Raw genomic sequence first — 13,280 nt, 5'->3', positions numbered from 1 at the left:
CCACAAATTTTCATCAGGGTATGGGGAAATCTCTTCTTTTACAAATTCCTAGGTATCTTCCTAAAGTCTTCCCAGCAGTCTGGAGTGTCTGAAATCTGGCCTCCTCAGGGGACTCAGAACCCAAAATTTCAAAATCAATTCTTTCTGAGTCTGCCTTAAGAGGAGAAATTGTGAACTCCTCTGTTATTTCATCTCCTGTCTGTTGCTCTTGTTTAACATGATGCCATTCATATTTTTTTTCAACCTCCCACGGAGTGTATCATTCTTCAGATAGAATTAAGTTTTCTTGATATTCTGTTCTGCCTGAAGAAATTATTAAACTCAGTATTATTACTCCTATCCGTTGCCAGAGATAATGGGAACTTTTGTCTTCCTCTTTGCTGTTTCCTTTATTTGCAATGTAATCAAAATTAAATAGAGTGAAGTACAGCTTAAATCTTCTTTGGTTATCCCCTTTACTCACAGAGAATTTAAGGTGTGAGGGACTTCTAAAGTTCCTTCCTTCCGCTCATCTCTGTTTGCAGTTTTGTTTTCTTTGGGGCACATTCAGGTTTCAGCTTTCCCCAGAGGCAGCAGTTTTTGCAGAACACCTGTTTAATTTGGTGCCCAGGTTCAACCTAATGTGCCTGATGATGATGGAAAAACTGTCCATCAGCAGCGGCCAGACAGAAGCAGCCACATCCAGCAAAGGAGAAGGATGGCAAATGTCATCAGCAGGATCTGGAAGGTGCAGTAGGATTGAGCTTTACCCTGCCTCAGCCTCTAACGGCTATGGTTTATGGAGCTTCCATATGGACGCTGCAAGTGCATGAAGCAGCTGGAACCTCATTCTTGAACCACTCTCTCTGTTTCCCACAGCTACTCATTTATGCTGCAGAACTGAGGAAAGACACCGTAAGCAAGGAGAGAGTGGCCAACCCCAATATAAAGCTCTCAGCCAAACAGGTCAGACTGCCATTAGGGCTCCGGGTACTACCAACACTTGGGAAGGAAGGCTATTACATATCACACAGTATAAAATATTAACAGAAGGAAACAATACCTAATAAGAGACAGCCTATTCTACACTCGGTGTTATAATAACATGACTCTGTATAAGTATCCACTATTGAAAGCCATCCTGCTCAGTAATTCCGAGTACCCATGCTCCCCCGATCATGTAAAAAAGGAGGAGGTATCCTCTCCAAAGAACATTGTTTCTACAACAGGCACCAAGATGTACCCTGCAGACAGACAGGGAGCAGGAGATAAAGGATGTGAAAAGGGATGTGATGAAAGGCATGGAACAAGGCAAAATCAGTTGACATTTTGAACATGATTGCATTCTAATATACAGTCAGCAAAACTGGACAGGAAATGTCATGAGTACAGGCTTTCTTACACCATTTACAGTACTTCCCACTTCCAGGCAGGCCAAATATTTCACCAGAACAGGCTTTTTAGCTTTCTACCATGGAAAGAACAAGGAAGTACAAAATTGCACAAAAATAAAGAGATTAAAAATAATTAGCAGAGGGTTTTCAACCTTTTAAAGAGGGCTGCTCACACTGCATCTTGAGTATGACTTTGAATTTATTTTATCTTGTTTACTTTACCCACCTTCAGTATAAAAGAGGATCCCAAGGCACAAAGCTCACATGCAAATCTTAATTTTCCTAACTTTAGGTATGTCTGAGCCTAAGGATTTGGTTCAGGCTGGGTAGAAATAACCTCTGGTCTGAATCTTACTCGTGTTTCAAAGTCTGAGGTTCCTGGAACTAGGCTTAGAGGCATCTCAGTCCAATGTACACATAGAGAATGAGGAGAAGACTTTAGAATTTTAGAATAAGCCCAAACCCCAGGAAAAAACACTTTAGATGATGGAACAGTGTACTGTGTCTGGCTGGGATGGGGTTAAAATTCTTCACAGCAGCTAGTATGGTGCTGTGCTTTGGATCTGTGACCAAAACACTGCTAACAACTCACCCATGTTTTAGCTACTGCTGAGCAATGCTTGTACAGCAGCAAGACCTCCTCTGTTTCCCACTCTGCCTGCTATGAGCGTGGAGGCCGGAGGCAGGCAAGAGGCTGGAAGGGGACACAGCTGGGACATCTGACCCCAACTGACCATGGGGGTGTCCCATGCTGCACCACGTCATGCTCAGCAATAAAGACTGGAGGGGGAAGAGTGTTCCCAAAGTAGCCGTTGCTCAGAGATTGGCTGGGCATCAGCCTGCTCGTGGGAGGTAGTGAGTGATTGCCTTTGCATCACTTGTTTTTGGGGGTTTTTATCTCCTTTTTTTCCCTGTCACTTATTAAACTGTCTTTATTTTGACCCTTAGATTTTTCTCACATTTGCTCTTCCAATCCTCTCCCCCATCCTGATGAGGGGGAAGTGAACAGGCAGCTGGTGGGTGCTTAATCGCTGGCCAGGATCAACCCACCACTAAAAGGAAAGCAAATAATTTTTCAAAGACAAGAAAGGAAAATAAAATTGTTTCTTTGCTAATTCTTTCAAATTGAGGTAGAAATGAAATAGGAAAAGCACACTTTATTTTTCAAGCCAGGATATGTTCATGGCCACACTTCAGCACATAACAAACATTTGTCTCGGGTGCCACTTCTTTATTACTAGGCACTAGATTTGGATAGCACGATTAGGTTTCCACTCTGTAAAATCAGGCTTCCTAAATCTGAACAGAAGTTTTATCACTTTTCATGTATCAAGAACAAATTTTAAAAGAGGCGTATAAATCTTTTGCTCCTCTATAGCAAATGTGCTATCCAGACACAAACTAAGTTTCACAACAAAAGAATGAGATTGGTAAGTATGTTTTATTATCCCATTTTAAAGATAAGGAAATCAAGAAAGAGACATGGAGTGATCTGTGCAAGGCTGCAAAGAGTGTCAGAGTCAGGGGTGGCTGGCTTTCCTTTCCCTAAACCGGACCTTCAGGTCTGTGGATGATGTTCTGCTTCTGCCAATAGTCCATGTGGTTTTACTTCTTTGTTTCTTTGGGAATTCTGAGACAGCAGAACATTTCCAGTAGTCCATGCTTGATACAACCTTCGCTACAATTACGTTAACAATCCCTACTGATGATGAACCACTACCGCTGTCATACATGACTGATATACCAATTTGTGCAACTCAAAAAGGCCAGAGAGGTGCATAGTTTAATTTTGTTTATTTATGCTTGCCAATTTAATCCTTTCTTTAATAATTCAACAATGGCACTGTTTCCCCTCCCCTTTAATTAGTCACTGGCTCTTTAAACTCAATGGCAATGATCGTAAGAGTTTCGTCATGTCTTTCATGTTATAGTAAAGGACTCGGAGATATTTTTTTCCCCTAAGTCATTGTTGAATTTGACAGCAGGACTATTCATTGCAGAACTAGCTGCAATTAGAGCAATTATGCAGATCACATGTCTTTCCAGTTTAATAGCTGTTTTTTTGTTTTGTTTTTCTTTTTTCTTCCCCCTCCGCCCCTCACTGCAGCTTCTCTAAGCCAAAGAGGAGGATAAGGAAAGACAGACAGACAAGTGGACCACCTACTGACTAGGTCCGACCATGGAATTAGAGAATTTGTCAAATACCTTTGTGCTGGAGGAAATTCCTGCCGGGTGCTTTGCATCTCAGCTTGCCAAAGGTCATCATCACAACAGCACCCCATGCTCTGTTCCTGCTTCCCAGGCAGGAAGGGGATGGCACACTCTGCAAACACTGATATACCTCTGTTCTTTGAAAAGCAGTTTAGAGCGGATAACTGAACCAAACTACGAATGAGGGGGGAAACAACACAAAGAATAGGAAATATAGAGTAGCCTGTATTGTAAAAATTGCAGAAGGAAAAAGATGTTAGTCTCAGACACCTGTTTATCTAGCCCTTGTCTCACAAAGGAAAAACAGGTCACTAATTAAGACATACAGCACAATGACCTGTTTTCCTTACTGAAAGAGCATATTGACTTCAGTAAGAACTGGGAGCTTACAGAGCATCTTTCAAAAATCTATCCTCAGTCACACTAGATACCTCTATGCATGTGAGATCCTGACCTTCAAAGAACAGTGTGAACAAAGTGAGAAACTGTTGTCCCGCAAGACATAGTTACAAGCATAATTCTGGTCCTCCAGACACAGAAACACTTAAAAGCCTAAAAATCTGATTATTGCCCTTAAATACTTAACTGAAAGGAAAATTAAAAAGATTGACAGTCACCTGTAGCATGATTTATTAGCTTGTCAACAGTGTCTTCTAGTCCTGCTTTTTCAAATAGGCTATCAAGAAAACATCTCAAATTGCCTGTGAAGCAAGCAGAAGTATTATGCCCAGACTTCAAAATTATATAGATAATTTTACAAACAAATAAGTTGCTCTGTGACATCTCCTAAACACACAAACAAAATGGAGTCAGCCAACTGACCACCCCTGAAAAAGGCCACTGTAACATGACAAAGAACTGTTTGCATATCAATTCCATTCTTTAATTCCATCCAAACTTTCAAAACAAACCAAACATATCCCTAAAGCAAATGTGACAGCACAGATATTTTGTCTTCCATGTGGACCATAAGTTTGCAAAACATTTTAAACAACAAGTTAATATAATAAGAACAAAACTTTTTAAAATTTGCCTTTTGTATATGTGGCTTTTTGCCTGTAGAAATCAGGAGAAGGTGAAGATATTTATGTGGTTAAACAGAATTGGTTTTACTATTTGTTAGTTCTAAGAGTGCAAAAGTATATTTCTCATATGTGTGTCCATGTTATGCAGCTTTTTATCCCTGTTCCCCACCCTGCGTAGCTCACAGACAGGGGATATATCCACATCCAAATGTGAAAAGAGTATCTAATTATGAAGGCCTGACAATGAGCTGCTGTATTCACATTGTCAAAACCTCCAGCACGGTGCAGCCCTTTTGTGTTGTCTGGCTGGAAGAAATAGATCCAAGAAGGTTCAAATTTCACTGCTCATTTTCCTTGTGAGACTATTGTAAGAAACGTGTAATATACAGAGTTTTACATCTTAACAACTTGCAGACCTGCATCTGTCCTTTGAGAGAATTAGCAACTACTATAAAGCAGGAAAAAATTTAAGGAGTTTTTCAGTAAAGTCAACAAAGTTTAAAGGTGAGCTGTAAGCCATCTTCTGTATATATCTCTCTCTTTCTATTCTGTGAGCTATGCAGACCAACAGCATGAATAGGACTGGATTCATAGACAAATACATTGCATACACATAGAGAGAGATTTTCTTAACTTTGCCTGCATCTGTATATGGGATGTATATGATTTTAAAAGACCTTAATAAAATGACTCTCATTAATGTCTACTGGCTTTTAATCAGGCCCCTAATCAAGAAGTTTGACACTAATGAGAGTCATTTTATTAAGGACTTCCTAAAAGTTTTAGTTCAAATCTTGATTTTACTTGATCTATAGCAAAAGCCCTTGTGAAATGCATAGAACAGTAATTTTACCTTTAATTCATCTTTATTAAGGGCTTCAAATGATTTAAACATTTATGCTACTTTGGCACCCAATGAAGGACATCAGTTTACTGTAAATGTTTGAAAAGGGTAGCGTAAGCTTTTGACTCGCCGCATCTAAAGCACAAGAAGCACTTCATCTACTTGTAGCTTCTGCCTATTCAGATAAACAAAATGAATAGTGTTACCTGGAGTTTCCAATGTGTTATAACAACTAGAGGGTCTGCAGCAGCAGGAGTGCTTGCAATACAAATGCAGCGGTTCTGTTTGCAATACACAGGTTCACACAGGCAGGCATGACAGGCATGAGAGACTGCTCCTCTAATAAATACAGGGTTATGAGATGACCTCAAGTTGCCCCTTCTCATTTCCATGGTCTCCTCCTAATGCACACAGGAGGGAAGGGGCAATGAGCAATGTCATAGCACACATCAAATATGTCTTGTATTTAGCCGCGCTGTTGCACTGAGGTACTATGTGCCGTACTTGGTATAAACCCAGTATAGTAACCTCTTTCTGTAAGTCAACATTTCTTCAAACTAGTTTCCCTGGCTGTTCCAGGGGCAGCATAGCAGCCTGGTTTTCCTATGAATATGGTCATGGTAAAGCCAGAGTTCTGTTCCAATAATTTTAGCAGTTTTTTACAGAATGCCCAGCTGTATTTCTGAATGTAACCGGTTTTCTGATTTTGACTTACTTTGTTTTATGTAGACGTACAGGTGGCTTTCCAACATATTATGCAACATGCTATCTCTAAAAAATCTTCTTTGAACATCCGGAGATAAAACTTTTGAATTAACAGTCACATTTTCATCATTTTTAGAGTCTGTCAGGCTTTGAGCTTCACTTTCTTGCCTTTCCAAGAATAAATCTGGTAATCTCTTCTGAGTTTTATCAGGTCACTCCAACTTTCTGTGATACTCCAATTTTCTGTGATTCTCCTTGTGAATGGATTTCATTATCTAAGAAGAAGTTTCCTTGAGACATTTAGTTGCTACAGCTGGCTTCCATGTGTTAACTTCTCATCCTGACAGCATCTCCCTGTGACACTAGAGATGAAAAGCTTGCCTGTTGTGTTATATTGTTTTCTCTGTTTATGTTGAGAGGTTTTCCATTTGGTCCTCACCTGTGGTATTACTGGTGCTGAACAAAGTGTGTTCTGTTGGAGGATGAATTCTTGTTCTCCTAATGTATGCAGCAGCATTCAAGCATCATTTCCTGTTGCTGAAGCAACAGTAACAATATTATTCAGAAAAGGTTGCATCATCTTTGTCATCCTGAGACCATCTCACAGCCAAGTTAACAAAATTTGTCTGTGCATCTAGAGAATCCGAATCAGGGATAAATACACATTTGGACGCACTTCAGAGACAGTCAGCTGGCATTGTACACTTATGGGACCTGAATCAGTGCCCTCCCCGAGCAGGCTGGAAACACATCACCCTGATTCAGTGAGCCGGATCCTGTTCACTGTTACACTAATGTAAAGCTGGAGTATTTCTTCTGATGACAACAGAGAAACTGGCCAGAACAAGAGCTGATCAAAAATTGTGTCAGAACACAATTCACTAAGGAAGCACAGGACACTGTCCTTGGGAATCTGTTGCATGTTGCTGGATTCCTCTGCCACGCTTGAAGTAATGAGACCGAGGATTCCGTTCCTTTTACTTTTTATGGGACATCTATCAAAACCTGTCATTTCTTATTCATTATTTAGTGCTGGGAGTGATTATATTTTCTCTGGTTTTGTTTACTTTATGGATGGATAGATGAAGTAAAAAGTGACCTAAGTGACACAGGATATACCACAATTAATCTGTGTTGCCAAGTTCTAACTGATCATATATATCAGAAAGTATTCCTTCTCTCTCTGAATGTACAAGCATGACTCTTCGGGTCAGGAGCAGGTCTTAAGAAAGCTCGGTCTTTTTTCTCTCAAGGAGAGCTAGCATGGATCGAACATTTTAAGCTGCTGTCTCTCAGGGTCAAGCAGGCCTTGCCCAAGGCACCATTTTCATAAAAAATTTGATGATTATAAGATTTTTTTGCTGAGTAGAGCTCCAAAATGTAACTTTTAAACATCACATTCATATCATGTATGTATCTGTGAGCATGATTTTGTTGATTTCATGAGAATCTCATTAAAGATTCAGGGGACTTAATGAACTAGTATACCAGTAGTGGTGATAGTCTATATGCTACAGATATAGTTCTTACATTGTGAATATTCAACTTTAAGGCTATGACCTGCAGAACTGACAAAACCAAATCCTTTCTTGCATTTCAGCAAATAGTTACATGGCAATGTACATACCTCTCACTGAGGAAACAATTCTTCAGAATACAAGAAGGTTAAAGCTTTCCAACACGCAAACAACATCACTTTCAGGGTGGCTCTCCATAGATGCTCTTCCTTTTTAATGATGTTTTTGGCAGTGGTCTTTTGGAACTGCTAACTGTCACAAATATGCATTCTGTATGTTAAACAGGTTCCTGCATCACATTTGTTTCATGGAATAATCTACATTTTACAGCATGAAGAAAACCAGTGTAAATGTAAAGGGACACAGAGAAATGTCAGACTTTCAAAAAGTATCTTGGCAAATGTTCTCACTTGCTTTATTTGCTCTGTAAATGCTCAGTTGCTGAATCAAAAATTCAGAAATACAAGTATTTGCCTCTGAATTATCCAACTGAGGAATCAACACAGAAGCGACAAAGGGAAGGTAAGGCTGACACAGAAGGGAAGAAAGAGTGGAGTGCTTACGGGTGCAGAAGAACTTGAAGTAATACAGAACCAGTGTTTTATATTTCTTCCAGAATGAGTGGAACTTTTCCGGGAGCAATCTAATTTCCTCATGAACTGTGGGAGTTTAATTTCCTAACAGCAGAGAAAGGTGGCAAAAACTGACTTTTGCATCACACACAGTATAAATCCAAACCAAAATCACTTTCCTTTTAGAAAAGCAGTTAAGCCCTCTAGAAAATGTACCTTATTGTCAGTATCACATCATTTACAAAGCTGGGACATTTAACAGCAAGGAAATTAATACTTGAGGAGATCGTAAATCATATATTACCCACATAGTAAAGTTGCATAGTATTCTTATCAGTTATAAAAAATGTCTATTTCAGCCTTAACTCTGACCAAGGGCTTAACTTTTCTAGGCTCATTTTGGTAATTAATTATTTTATTTTATTAAGTCATTCTTTCACTCCTTCCTTCCTTTTTCTCTCTCCTGTGATCTCTCTTACTGTTGTCATATAAAATAACAGAATCAAAAGTCCATCTAAAAATGATCTGTAAACAAACAACTATGAACTTAGCTAAACTTAAGACTCAGATGATGCTTTGTGGCTACAGATGCATTAATTTCACTTGATAGATATCATCATTCTCCAGATACTACATTTCAGACAATACATGCACAGGTGAGCACAACTGGATACATAGGAGACTTCTGCAAAATACAATATTCCCAAAACTTTCTGGGAGAAATGAGTTGTCTGAATTAGTAAGCAGCTAAACACAATTTCCTCCAGTGCTGGTTTACACATCACTGTGCTGAAGATTCACCAGTGCTACACCTTCTGATTCAGAGCTACCATTACCAGTTACAGAGCACTAGGCTATTATCTATCATGAAGGTATGGTACCTTAGCAAGGATCTCTCAGCAATGCTGTACTAGGTACACATCATCATGGCCATTATCATGGCCATTATCATGAAAACTTTCAGCTATGATGTCTCTTGTTTTTCATGATAAGAGGTGAGCACAAAGAATAATATCCCATGAGTAGGACATAGAGAATAGATATCTTGGCGAGAATGAAAAGGGGAAACCATGGGATAGAAAAGATGCAGAAAGATGAGCAGGGAAGAAAAGGCAGATAGACTGCAGAAAGAGGAAAAAAAGTTTTGAAGAAAAGCATACGTAGGAGAGAATTTAGGAAAGCGGTCTCATCAAAGGATTACTTTGTCCTTTGTGCTAAATCAAAGAACACCAAAGAGGCTCTGACAGAAACTGTCAGTGCACCTCTGTTCCTCAGCGGGCATTGTGCTCTTCAGCACAACTCGGAAGAGCTGTGCATCTTCTCTATCCATTGTAACAGAAACACTGGAATTGTCTCCTTAACTAACCAACACAGCCAAATGAGTTTCTGAGGCAAGAGATCAGTGTCATCCCTTGGAAAAAAAACACTTTGCACTCATAGTAACTTTCTTTGTATCTGGGCCATTCTTACTGGGTGTCTGTGTTTCTGCCCTCCATCTCCTTTCAAACTTAAAATCTGCCAGGTTGTACCAGACATAGATGAATCTTTTTCCATTGTTATTTAAAACTAATGAGCAATGAATGGGAGCTTTCATTTTTGAATTCTTGGCATTGGTTTAATTACTGCTACAACAAGTAAGAGCATATACAGTACCATCAGTGGTCACATTCCCCTTCTGTTTGGTAAACCCTTCGACTTCGTCACTATTCAGAAGCAAAAAAAGTTTGTGAACAGTATCTTAGGAGAGAAGGTTGTTTCCTTTCCCTGTTCAAGCTGTGACCTTGAAATCCCTGAAGAGAGAATTATTACAGAATATAACAGAATTATTTCTTATTTGACCACAAACAGAGGTTATATGTCCTAAAATACCCCTTCCCAACTTCTTCTTTGCCTGGAACACAGAGTGTTCAAAAACTTGCCATACTTCCTAAACAATAGGTTGGTGTTCTTTCAGCCTCCTTCCCCATTAATAAACTCACCATTTCCAGGCCATATCTTCTGTTATACATGGGCTGTCGTAAAGAAGCCCTTTTTCATTTCAAGGCCCAACACATTGCACTGAACAAGTTCCATGCCAAGAAATGGCAGGCATATAATTCACAGGAGTTGTACTGGGAGCAGTGGAGAGCCCCAGGTTAAAAGGGATGCTCTACAACTATTATTTCTGCACATTATTCAGTGGAAAAGGTGCTCAGGTTCTCTTACAGAGTAAAGACATGACTTCTACTTCCTCACACAACAAGAAGAGGGCAAAGAAGATTAAGCATAGTCATGCTATCATAATGAAGTTAGTTTCTTCACATGTTTCTTGACACTAGTTTCTTGGCATGTATGTGGATATCATGACAAGATAAGTCTCATGGAAGCACCTGAACAAAGATAAGGGAACAAGAACTGAGAAGAAAATGCCATATCTAAAGAAGGTACCAAATGTTGCTGTGAAGCAACTAAACACCAGCTCTCCTAGTGAAGGGTCTGCAATAGTCTCCGAGAGGGGTGTGGGCACAAATGGAACTAGCCCAACTACAGCTCGGGAAATGAGGGTGGGCCATGCTGGAAGATAGGGGATTACATTTTCTCTCTTCAAGTAAGGACATTTCGCTACTATTTTTTAACAATATTTATAGTTTGATAATTGGGTTGGATTCTCACGTGCCACTGGACCACTCTTTTTAGCAAGAATATTATTGCAGCCATATGCTAACAACAACATACTGGTCTAAGAAAAGAACAGTGAAATAAACAGTGCTTTTGTAGAAAAGGAAAATCCTATAGCTATTTACAGTACAGCTGAGTGAGTTTTACAGAAAATGGTAGCTATAATAATTCTGACTCAGGGGATGATTGAGAAACAAGTAAATTGGAATGTTAACTCAAGTGAACTTGGGTGAAAAAATCCAACTTCTTCTATGTGGATGAATTCACTCAGATAAGTCATTTCAGATAAATGATCTTTCCACCATCACACTGAAGGGGCCCAAGAAAATTTCCTTAACTAAAATTCATAGCCAAACACTAGAAATGTTATTTTGACGCTTAATTTCTGTGTGTATTTGAGATTCTATAATTGAAACTACAATACAATGAGAAGTTAGAAAGCAAAAATGTGCAGTTCTTCTGGAAAGAACTCAGGATTTAGTGTCACAGGATGCTGGGTCAGGCACTGAAGCCAGCTGAAAAAGATTCCTGCTTCCACCATCCTTCTTTTCTGTCCATGCCTGGGCCATTCATCCTAGCTATGCACTGTGGGTTACCAGTAAAATTAGTACAGCTATTTGCACTGTCAACTAGCTTTCTGAAATTAAAAAAAAAAAAAAAGAAAAAAAAAGAAAAAAGGAAAAAAAAAGATGCAAGTGACCATTATTTTAAGGACACAGTTTAGATTTCAGCCCAATCAAAGAGCTGCATCTGCACAAATGGGAAGATGGCAGACAAGCACGCTGGCATGGGTGTGACTACAAGCAGTGGGATTCTCTTCAGACAGTTTTACAAATAACGTTAGCATCTTTTCAAATTATGCCTGCCGATATGGTCAGAACTATAATGAGGTGGGAGTCAATCCTTCAAAAAGATAATAAACACAATAAAAGAAGGAAAGGTACAAAAAAGCATAGAGTATACAGAATGGAAAAACATGCAGTGCAGCCTTATTCATAAAAACAAAGTGAAATCCACATGGTAACTGAGTGAGGCAGTATCAGTCCAATTATCAGTGATCAGGAAAAGCCTGGACTCACACCTATTCCAAGGTCTAGACCCGAATTCTCTTTCTTCACTACCAACAGGCAGGAAATAAAGGATGCTGCCCTTTGTTTCCTTATGTGAATCACTGAACTTCTGCCATTAAACAGCTCAGGGGAAATACAAGGCTTGGGCTTGAGCACACCCTGGGCAGAGGACTGCTCTGCCAAATTCCCATCCCAATTTCTTTCTGTTCCTTCCTCCTGCCCCATACTCTTTATCCCAATCGAGTACTTTCACCCTCCTTGTTTCTTGTCTTCTTTACATTCAGGGCAGAAAGCTTTTCTCCTCTGCATTGCCAGAGGTCTCGTTAAAGACTGCTGTCAATTATCGTGCACACTACCCCAGCGACCGACAAGAAGTGGGAACAGCAGTTGTTGCAAAAAAGTCATGCTTTGCTGTGGACTGCACACAGGGTTAAGGGTACAGACCCTACACTCTACACACTAGGAGCAGTAAGAGGCATGCCCAGTGAGGGTGAGCAATCTCGAGGTATTGGCTGCTGAATACAAAATAGTGTCCAATGTACAGGTGAAAACTGTCACTCAAAACTTGGGCATACATGGGTGGCTTTTCATGAGAACAGCGATGTACTCAAAACAGGGATCACACTCTGTTTCAAAGCATAAGGAGGCAGGTATTTGCTAAAGAAAAAAATGTTAATATAGTTGATCATGTGCAAAACCAGTGTTTTATTTAAAAAAACCCAAACAAGTTTATTCTTTTCAAAAGCAGTCAAAGTTAAAAATAAATAAAATCAGAGGCAAGCGTGAAGCATGGAAAATTGCAGATCAAAGAACTGTGTACCAGCAAATTGCATCCTATGGTGGCTGGTGTCAAGTGACCTAGCTGCACTGTTTATAAAAAACAGTTATGGTTGAAACTAAGGAAATGTGAATACTCCTTTGGATTTCAAAACTATCCATCTTTCTAAGGCAATCTCTAAATGACTCCTTGACACAACCTCCATTCTTTGAAGACTGCTCTTCCCTGAAGAGTATTCTTTCATCTGCTATGCTCCCGACTCTCCCACTCCAAAAGCTGGTGAACATGTACCCCCAGTTCCTTCTGCAAAAGTTCTCTGTTCCAGAAGGTCTTCAGGGGCCAGCACATCTACTTGCAGGACTTCTTCCTGGAGGACTTTGAGCTGCCACTTCCTTTGAATAGATATGCCCTCTGTGGTTTCCTCCTTAATTATGACCCTGGGGTTCCTTAACACATCTCTGGAGCACTGATCTGCAAAGCTCACATAGGAAAGAGCTGGAAAGTTGAAATGAAGCACAGCACAGCAG

Source organism: Phaethon aethereus (assembly GCF_964289735.1).
Source record: "Phaethon aethereus genome assembly, chromosome: Z".
In the NCBI taxonomy this organism is placed as follows: domain Eukaryota; kingdom Metazoa; phylum Chordata; class Aves; order Phaethontiformes; family Phaethontidae; genus Phaethon; species Phaethon aethereus.
Note: the sequence above shows the minus strand (reverse complement) of the source record.